This window comes from Notolabrus celidotus, chromosome 17 (assembly GCF_009762535.1).
Source record: "Notolabrus celidotus isolate fNotCel1 chromosome 17, fNotCel1.pri, whole genome shotgun sequence".
NCBI lineage: Eukaryota > Metazoa > Chordata > Actinopteri > Labriformes > Labridae > Notolabrus > Notolabrus celidotus.
The window spans coordinates 13415220-13425168 of NC_048288.1; the positions used below are offsets into that span (position 1 = coordinate 13415220).

At 43.7% G+C, this 9949-nt stretch overlaps 1 long non-coding RNA gene across 1 annotated transcript in view; it reads left to right on the forward strand.

Moving 5' to 3' along the window:
• Nucleotides 1–9949, forward strand: part of LOC117828838 — an 85247-nt gene that overhangs the window by 48956 nt on the left and 26342 nt on the right. The gene's annotated exons all lie outside the window — the stretch shown is intronic.

The following is a 9949-nucleotide window of genomic DNA, read 5'->3' on the forward strand; positions in this document are numbered from 1 at the left end:
TTGATCGTTAATCTGTCCACTCCAAAATGTGCGTGGTTGGGAGTTGATCGGAGCAAAATTGTAGGAGGAGTTTACACAAATACATACCCAAAATTATGGGGTCAAAAACAGAAAAATCAAAATGGCCGACTTCCTGTTGGGATTTCACCACGACGTTAAGAGGCTTTTTTGTAGATCTTGGCATGACACCTTACCAAAAAAAATTTCATGCATGTATGTTGAACCGTCGTGAGGGGCTGGCCCCCCCAAAATTTTCAAATTCAAGGGGGCGCCGTTTAGCCATTTTGGGGAATTTTTTTTCGGGACCACAAAAATGTCGAAATTTTCACCAGGCCTGGTGCATGTGCAACGGTTGGGGACTTTTGCACCGCGTTAAGGCAAGCACATTTGGGTTTGAAAAGTCAGACGAAACAATCCTTAGGGTTACAAGAGGGCCTTCGCCGACATTGTCGGTGCTCGGGCCCTAATAATAATAATCACTCGGGTTTCAAGAGGGCCTTCGCCGACATTGTCGGTGCTCGGGCCCTAATAATCCTTAGGGATACAATAGGGCCTTCGCCGACATTGTCGGTGCTCGGGCCCTAATAATAATAAGAATAATCACTCGGGTTACAAGAGGGCCTCGCCGACATTGTCGGTGCTCGGGCCCTAATTAAAGCCGCAAGCGGCGATGTGCGGGCCCTCGTTCAAGCACCGCCTGATGTGCGCGAGTCCCAGATGTGCACGACCGCCTGATGTAAAGCACCGCCTGATGTGCTGCAGATGTTGCTGTGCTGCTGAGGCTGAAACTGTGAGCATACAGTGTGCAGTTATCAGCATAGTGTACATTGCAGTACCACCTGTCACCAGTAGGTGCTGCTGTGCCTTTAATTATGTTCTGAAGGATTGTTCATCACAGATCATTATAGAAAGAGTTGGGATCACAAGCATGTTAAAAACATGTTCTGAGAGTAAATACTGCTTGTGTCCATTAGGTGGCGCTATTCATATGACAAACATGTGTATGTATATGAGTTCAGGCTGGGCCCATGATGAAACATGTCAAATTTGGAAGAGATCGGAGATTGTATGTAAATGTCAGTACCATGTATTTCCTGAGGGTGGCGCTATGGCTGTAGTAGATGTATGAGTCCATAGGTGTGTTGAGGGATGGACCCTGATCATGTGTATGTAAGATCAAACAAATTGAACACTGTATGAAGGAGCTATAAGTATTTCCTGTTTCATGGCGAGACATCAGAGTTTGAGGCGTGGCCACGCCCTCACCGATTGACTCAGAGAAATTCTGTCTGATAGCTTTTGATCGTCAATGTGTCTGCTTCAAAATGTGCGTGGTTGGGAGTTGATCGGAGCAAAATTGTAGGAGCTATTTACATAAATACATACTTTAGAGGTTGAAAAAATGTCCTCCCAGTTTAGTGAGGTGCCACGCCCACAAAAATTGACTTAGAGAAATTCTGTCTGATATCGTTTGATCGTTAATCTGTCCACTCCAAAATGTACGTGGTTGGGAGTTGGTGGGACCAAGACTGTAGGAGGAGTTCGAACAAATACATTCCCAAAATAAAGGGGTCAAAAACAGAAAAATCAAAATGGCCGACTTCCTGTTGGGATTTCACCACGACGTTAAGAGGCTTTTTTGTAGATCTTGGCATGACACCTTACCAAAAAAAATTTCATGCATGCATGTTGAACCGTCGTGAGGGGCTGGCCCTCCGAAATTTTCAAATTCAAGGGGGCGCCGTTTAGCCATTTTGGGGATTTTTTTTTCGGGACCACCAAAATGTCGAAATTTTCACCAGGCCTGGTCCATGTGCAACAGTTGGGGACTTTTGCACCGCGTTAAGGCAAGCACATTGGGGATTGAAAAGTCGGGAGAAAGAAAAAAAATAATAATAATTAAAGCCGCAAGCGGCGATGTGCGGGCCCTCGTTCAAGCACCGCCTGATGTGCGCGACTCCTTGATGTGCACGACCGCCTGATTTAAGGCACCGCCTGATGTGCTGCGGGTGTTGCTGTGCTGCCTAGGCTGAAACTGTGAGCTTACCTGTGCAGTTATCAGCATAGTGTACATTGCAGTACCACCTGTCACCAGTAGGTGCTGCCATGTCTTTAAATATGTTCTGAAGGATTGTTCATCACAGATCATTATAGAAAGAGTTGGGATCACAAGCATGTTAAAAACATGTTCTGAGAGTAAATACTCATTGTGTCCATTAGGTGGCGCTATTCAAATGACAAACATGTGTATGTATATGAGTTCAGGCTGGGTCCATGATGAAACATGTCAAATTTGGAAGAGATCGGAGATTGTATGTAAATGTCAGTACAACGCATTTCCTGTGGGTGGCGCTATGGCTGTAGTAGATAAATGAGTCCATAGGTGTGTTGAGGGATGGACCCTGATCATTTGTATGTAAGTTGAAACAGATTGAACACTGTATGAAGGAGCTATAAGTACTTCCTGTTTAATGGCGAGACATCAGAGTTTGAGGCGTGGCCACGCCCACACCGATTGACTTAGGAGGTACCTTTTGACAAATGTTCATCTCCAGTGTGACAACGCCATTGTGTGCGAAGCAGGAGTTGATTGGACAAAAACTGTAGCACATGTGATTTTCTGCTGCCAGTAGGGGGCGCTATATGATATTGGTGATTATTTGCCTATAGAGGCGTTCAGGCTGGGGCACTTATCATGCATGACCGGTCTGGGCCTGATCCATTATTGCATATGAGAGATATAACTGTTTAGAGATTTTCAAAATGTCCTCCAGATGTAGCGAGGTGCCACGCCCACACCGATTGACTTAGAGAAATTCTGTCTGATGACTTTTGATCGTCAATGTGTCTGCTTCAAAATGTGCGTGGTTGGGAGTTGAACGGAGCAAAATTGTAGGAGCTATTTACATAAATACATACTATAGCGGTTGAAAAAATGTACTCCAAGTTTAGCGAGGTGCCACGCCCACAAAAATTGACTTAGAGAAATTCTGTCTGATAACTTTTGATCGTCAATCTGTCTACTCCAAAATGTGCGTGGTTGGGAGTTGATCGGAGCAAAATTGTAGGAGGAGCTTACATAAATACATACACAAAATAATGGGGTCAAAAACAGAAAAATCAAAATGGCCGACTTCCTGTTGGGATTTCACCACGACGTTAAGAGGATTTTTTGTAGATCTTGGCATGACACCTTACCAAAAAAAATTTCATGCATGTATGTTGAACCGTATTATGGGGCTAGCCTTTTCAAATTTCCAACTTCAAGGGGGCGCCGTTGAGCCATTTTGGGGAATTTTTTTTCTGGACCACCAAAATGTCGAAATTTTCGCCAGGCCTGGTGCATTTGCAACGGTTGGGGACTTTTGCACCGCGTTAAGGCAAGCACATTGGGCATTGAAACGGCGTAACAAAGAAAGAAAGAAATAATTAAAGCCGCAAGCGGCGATGTGCGGGCCCTCGTTCAAGCACCGCCTGATATGCACTACCGCCTGATGTAAGCCACCGCCTGATGTGCTGCAGGTGTTGCTGTGCTGCCGAGGCTGAAACTGTGAGCTTACCTGTGCAGTTATCAGCATTGTGTACATTGCAGTACCGCCTGTCACCAGTAGGTGCTGCTGTGTGTTGAATTATGTTCTGAAGGATTGTTCATCACAGATCATTATAGAAAGAGTTGGGATCACAAGCATGTTAAAAACATGTTCTGAGAGTAAATACTGCTTGTGTCCATTAGGTGGCGCTATTCATATGACAAACATGTGTATGTATATGAGTTCAGGCTGGGCCCATGATGAAACATGTCAAATTTGGAAGAGATCGGAGATTGTATGTAAATGTCAGTACCATGTATTTCCTGAGGGTGGCGCTATGGCTGTAGTAGATAAATGAGTCCATAGGTGTGTTGAGGGATGGACCCTGATCATGTGTATGTAAGATCAAACAAATTGAACACTGTATGAAGGAGCTATAAGTACTTCCTGTTTCATGGCGAGACATCAGAGTTTGAGGCGTGGCCACGCCCACACCGATTGACTTAGAGAAATTCTGTCTGATGACTTTTGATCGTCAATGTGTCTACTTCAAAATGTGCGTGGTTGGGAGTTGATCGGAGCAAAATTGTAGGAGTTATTTACATAAATACATACTTTAGCGGTTGAAAAAATGTACTCCAAGTTTAGCGAAGTGCCACGCCCACAAAAATTGACTTAGAGAAATTCTGTCTGATAACTTTTGATCGTCAATCTGTCGACTCAGAAATGTGCGTGGTTGGGAGTTGATCGGAGCAAAATTGTAGGAGGAGTTCAAACAAATACATACCCAAAATAATGGGGTAAAAAACAGAAAAATCAAAATGGCCGACTTCCTGTTGGGATTTCACCACGACGTTAAGAGGATTTTTTGTAGGTCTTGGCATGACACCTTACCAAAAAAATTTTCATGCATGTATGTTGAACCGTATTATGGGGCTAGCCTTTTCAAATTTGCGTGGTTGGGAGTTGATCGGAGCAAAATTGTAGGAGGAGTTCAAACAAATACATACCCAAAATAATGGGGTAAAAAACAGAAAAATCAAAATGGCCGACTTCCTGTTGGGATTTCACCACGACGTTAAGAGGATTTTTTGTAGGTCTTGGCATGACACCTTACCAAAAAAATTTTCATGCATGTATGTTGAACCGTATTATGGGGCTAGCCTTTTCAAATTTCCAACTTCAAGGGGGCGCCATTGAGCCATTTTGGGGATTTTTTTTTCGGGACCCCAAAAATGTCGAAATTTTCGCCAGGCCTGGTCCATGTGCAACGGTTGGGGACTTTTGCACCGCGTTATGGCAAGCACATTGGGCATTGAAACGGCGGAAGAAAGAAACAAAGAATAATAATAATAATAATAATAATAATCACTCGGGTTTCAAGAGGGCCTTCGCCGACATTGTCGGTGCTCGGGCCCTAATAATAATAATAATAATAATTAAAGCCGCAAGCGGCGATGTGCGGGCCCTCGTTCAAGCACCGCCTGACGTGCGCGAGTCCCAGATGTGCACTACCGCCTGATGTAAGCCACCGCCTGATGTGCTGCAGGTGTTGCTGTGCTGCCTAGGCTGAAACTGTGAGTTTACCTGTGCAGTTATCAGCATAGTGTACATTGCAGTACCACCTGTCACCAGTAGGTGCTGCTGTGTCTTTAATTATGTTCTGAAGGATTGTTCATCACAGATCATTATAGAAAGAGTTGGGATCACAAGCATGTTAAAAACATGTTCTGAGAGTAAATACTCATTGTGTCCAATAGGTGGCGCTATTCAAATGACAAACATGTGTATATAGATGAGTTCAGGCTGGGCCCATGATGAAACATGTCAAATTTGGAAGGGATCGGGTATTGTATGTAAATGTCAGTACAACGCATTTCCTGTGGGTGGCGCTATGGCTGTAGTAGATAAATGAGTCCATAGGTGTGTTGAGGGATGGACCCTGATCATGTGTATCTAAGATCAAACAAATTGAACACTGTATGAAGGAGCTATAAGTATTTCCTGTTTCATGTCGTGACATCAGAGTTTGAGGCGTGGCCACACCCACATCCAATGACTTAGGAAGTACCCTTTGACAAATGTTCATCTCCAATGTGACAACAACATTGTGTGCGAAGCAGGAGTTGATTGGATAAAAACTGTAGTACATGTGATTTTCTGCTGCCAGTAGGGGGCGCTATATGATATTGGTGAATATTTGCCTATAGAGGCGTTCAGGCTGGGGCACTTATCATGCATGACCGGCCTGGCCCTGATCCATTATTGCAAATGAGAGATATTACTGTTTAGAGTTTTTCAAAATGTCCTCCAAATGTAGCGAGGTGCCACGCCCACACCAATTGACTTAGAGAAATTCTGTCTGATGACTTTTGATTGTCAATCTGTCCACTTCAAAATGTGTGTGGTTGGGAATTGATTGGAGCAAAATTGTAGGAGCTACTTACATAAATACATACCCAAAATAATGGGGTCAAAAACAGAAAAATCAAAATGGCCGACTTCCTGTTGGGATTTCACCATGACGTTAAGAGGCTTTTTTGTAGATCTTGGCATGACACCTAGCCAAAAAAATTTTGATGCATGCAAGTTGAACCGTCGTGAGGGGCTGGCCCTCTGAAATTTTCAACTTCAAGGGGGCGCCGTTTAGCCATTTGGGGGGGGGGGGGTTTGGGACCACAAAAATGTCAAATTTTTCACCAGGCCTGGTGCATGTGCAACGGTTGGGGACTTTTGCACCGCGTTAAGGCAACCAAATTGGGGATTCAAAATACGGAAGAAGAAGAATAATAATAATTAAAGCCGCAAGCGGCGATGTGCGGGCCCTCGTTCAAGCACCGCCTGTTGTGCGCGACTCCCTGATGTGCACGACCGCCTGATGTAAGCCACCGCCTGATGTGCCGCAGGTGTTGCTGTGCTGCCTAGGCTGAAACTGTGAGCTTACCTGTGCAGTTATCAGCATAGTGTACATTGCAGTACCACTTGTCACCAGTAGGTGCTGCTGTGTCTTTAATTATGTTCTGAAGGATTGTTCATCACAGATCATTATAGAAAGAGTTGGGATCACAAGCATGTTAAAAACATGTTCTGAGAGTAAATACTGCTTGTGTCCATTAGGTGGCGCTATTCATATGACAAACATGTGTATGTATATGAGTTCAGGCTGGGCCCATGATGAAACACGTCAAATTTGGAAGAGATCGGAGATTGTATGTAAATGTCAGTACCATGTATTTCCTGAGGGTGGCGCTATGGCTGTAGTAGATAAATAAGTCCATAGGTGTGTTGAGGGATGGACCCTGATCATGTGTATGTAACTTCAAACAGATTGAACACTGTATGAAGGAGCTATAAGTATTTCCTGTTTCATGGCGAGACATCAGAGTTTGAGGCGTTGCCACGCCCACACCGATTGACTTAGAGAAATTCTGTCTGATGACTTTTGATCGTCAATGTGTCTGCTTCAAAATGTGCGTGGTTGGGAGTTGATCGGAGCAAAATTGTAGGAGCTATTTACATAAATACATACTTTAGCGGTTGAAAAAATGTACTCCAAGTTTAGCGAAGTGCCACGCCCACAAAAATTGACGTAGAGAAATTCTGTCCGATATCGTTTGATTGTTAATCTGTCCACTCCAGAATGTGCGTGGTTGGGAGTTGGTGGGAGCAAAATTGTAGGAGGAGTTCGAACAAATACATACCCAAAATAAAGGGGTCAAAAACAGAAAAATTAAAATGGCCGACTTCCTGTTGGGATTTCACCACGACGTTAAGAGGCTTTTTTGTAGATCTTGGCATGACACCTTACCAAAAAAAATTTCATGCATGCATGTTGAACCGTCGTGAGGGGCTGGCCCTCCGAAATTTTCAAATTCAAGGGGGCGCCGTTTAGCCATTTTGGGGATTTTTTTTTCGGGACCACCAAAATGTCGAAATTTTCACCAGGCCTGGTGCATGTGCAACAGTTGGGGACTTTTGCACCGCGTTAAGGCAAGCACATTGGGGTTTGAAAAGTCGGGAGAAACAAAAATAATAATAATAATAATAATCCTTAGGGTTTCAATAGGGCCTCGCCGACAATTGTCGGTGCTCGGGCCCTAATTAAAGCCGCAAGCGGCGATGTGCGGGCCCTCGTTCAAGCACCGCCTGACGTGCACGACTCCCTGATGTGCATGACCACCTGATGTAAGGCACCGCCTGATGTGCTGCAGGTGTTGCTGTGCTGCCTAGGCTGAAACTGTGAGCTTACCTGTGCAGTTATCAGCATAGTGTACATTGCAGTACCGCCTGTCACAAGTAGGTGCTGCTGTGTCTTTAATTATGTTCTGAAGGATTGTTCATCACAGATCATTATAGAAAGAGTTGGGATCACAAGCATGTTAAAAACATGTTCTGAGAGTAAATACTGCTTGTGTCCATTAGGTGGCGCTATTGATATGACAAACATGTGTATGTATATGAGTTCAGGCTGGGCCCATGATGAAACATGTCAAATTTGGAAGAGATCGGAGATTGTATGTAAATGTCAGTACCATGCATTTCCTGTGGGTGGCGCTATGGCTGTAGTAGATAAATGAGTCCATAGGTGTGTTGAGGGATGGACCCTGATCATGTGTATGTAAGATCAAACAAATTGAACACTGTATGAAGGAGCTATAAGTACTTCCTGTTTCATGGCGAGACATCAGAGTTTGAGGCGTGGCCACGCCCACACCGATTGACTTAGAGAAATTCTGTCTGATGACTTTTGATCGTCAATGTGTCTACTTCAAAATGTGCGTGGTTGGGAGTTGATCGGAGCAAAATTGTAGGAGCTATTTACATAAATACATACTTTAGCGGTTGAAAAAATGTACTCCAAGTTTAGCAAAGTGCCACGCCCACAAAAATTGACTTAGAGAAATTCTGTCTGATATCGTTTGATCGGTAATCTGTCCACTCAGAAATGTGCGTGGTTGGGAGTTGGTGGGACCAAGACTGTAGGAGGAGTTCGAAGAAATACATACCCAAAATAATGGGGTAAAAAACAGAAAATTCAAAATGGCCGACTTCCTGTTGGGATTTCACCACGACGTTAAGAGGATTTTTTGTAGGTCTTGGCATGACACCTTCCCAAAAAAAATTTCATGCATGCATGTTGAACCGTCGTGAGGGGCTGGCCCTCCGAAATTTTCAAATTCAAGGGGGCGCCGTTTAGCCATTTTGGGGAATTTTTTTTCGGAACCACCAAAATGTCGAATTTTTCACCAGGCCTGGTGCATGTGCAGCGGTTGGGGACTTTTGCACCGCGTTAAGGCAAGCACATTTGACATACAAAATACGGAAGAAAGAAATAATAATTAAAGCCGCAAGCGGCGATGTGCGGGCCCTCGTTCAAGCACCGCCTGATGTGCGCGAGTCCCAGATGTGCACCACCGCCTGATTTAAGCCACCGCCTGATGTGCTGCAGGTGTTGCTGTGCTGCCTAGGCTGAAACTGTGAGCACACCCGTGGAGTTATCAGCATAGTGTACATTGCAGTACCGCCTGTCACCAGTAGGTGCTGCTGTGTCTTTAATTAAGTTCTGAAGGATTGTTCATCACAGATCATTATAGAAAGAGTTGGGATCACAAGCATGTTCAAAACATGTTCTGAGAGTAAATACTCATTGTGTCCAATAGGTGGCGCTATTCGTTTGACAAACATGTGTATATAGATGAGTTAAAGGCTGGGCCCATGATGAAACATGTCAAATTTGGAAGAGATCGGGTATTGTATGTAAATGTCAGTACCATGTATTTCCTGTGGGTGGCGCTATGACTGTAGTAGATAAATGAGTCGATAGGTGTGTTGAGGGACGGACCCTGACCATGTGTATGTAACTTCAAACAAATTGAACACTGTATGAAGGAGCTGTAAGTATTTCCTGTTTCATGGCGAGACATCAGAGTTTCAGGTGTCGCCAGAGAGACAACCTTCAACAACAAGTCACAGTCTGAGAGCTATACACCATAAAGTAAGACGTGACTTCCTGTGGCCAGTAGATCTGTATAACATATAGGTGAATATTTGCATATAGAGATGTTCAGTCTGGGGCACTTATGCAAAAAAACCTCGCTCTGCCACACCCACAGCCATTGACTTAGGAAGATTTCTTTGACAAATGTTCATCTCCAATGTGACTACTTTATGCTGAGCGATGAAGGAGTTGATTGGAGAAAAACTCTAGGACATGTAATTTTCTGACACTATTCATATGAGCAAATGTTTATAGAGATGAGTTAATGCAGGAACGGGGATAGACATGTTTAATTTCTGTTTTGTGTTATTATCATTATTATTATTATTATTTAGATATTTTTAATAATTATTATTTTTTATAGTGGCATAATGCATATATCATTGTACAAATTAATGAAACCACAGCGTACACAATACTG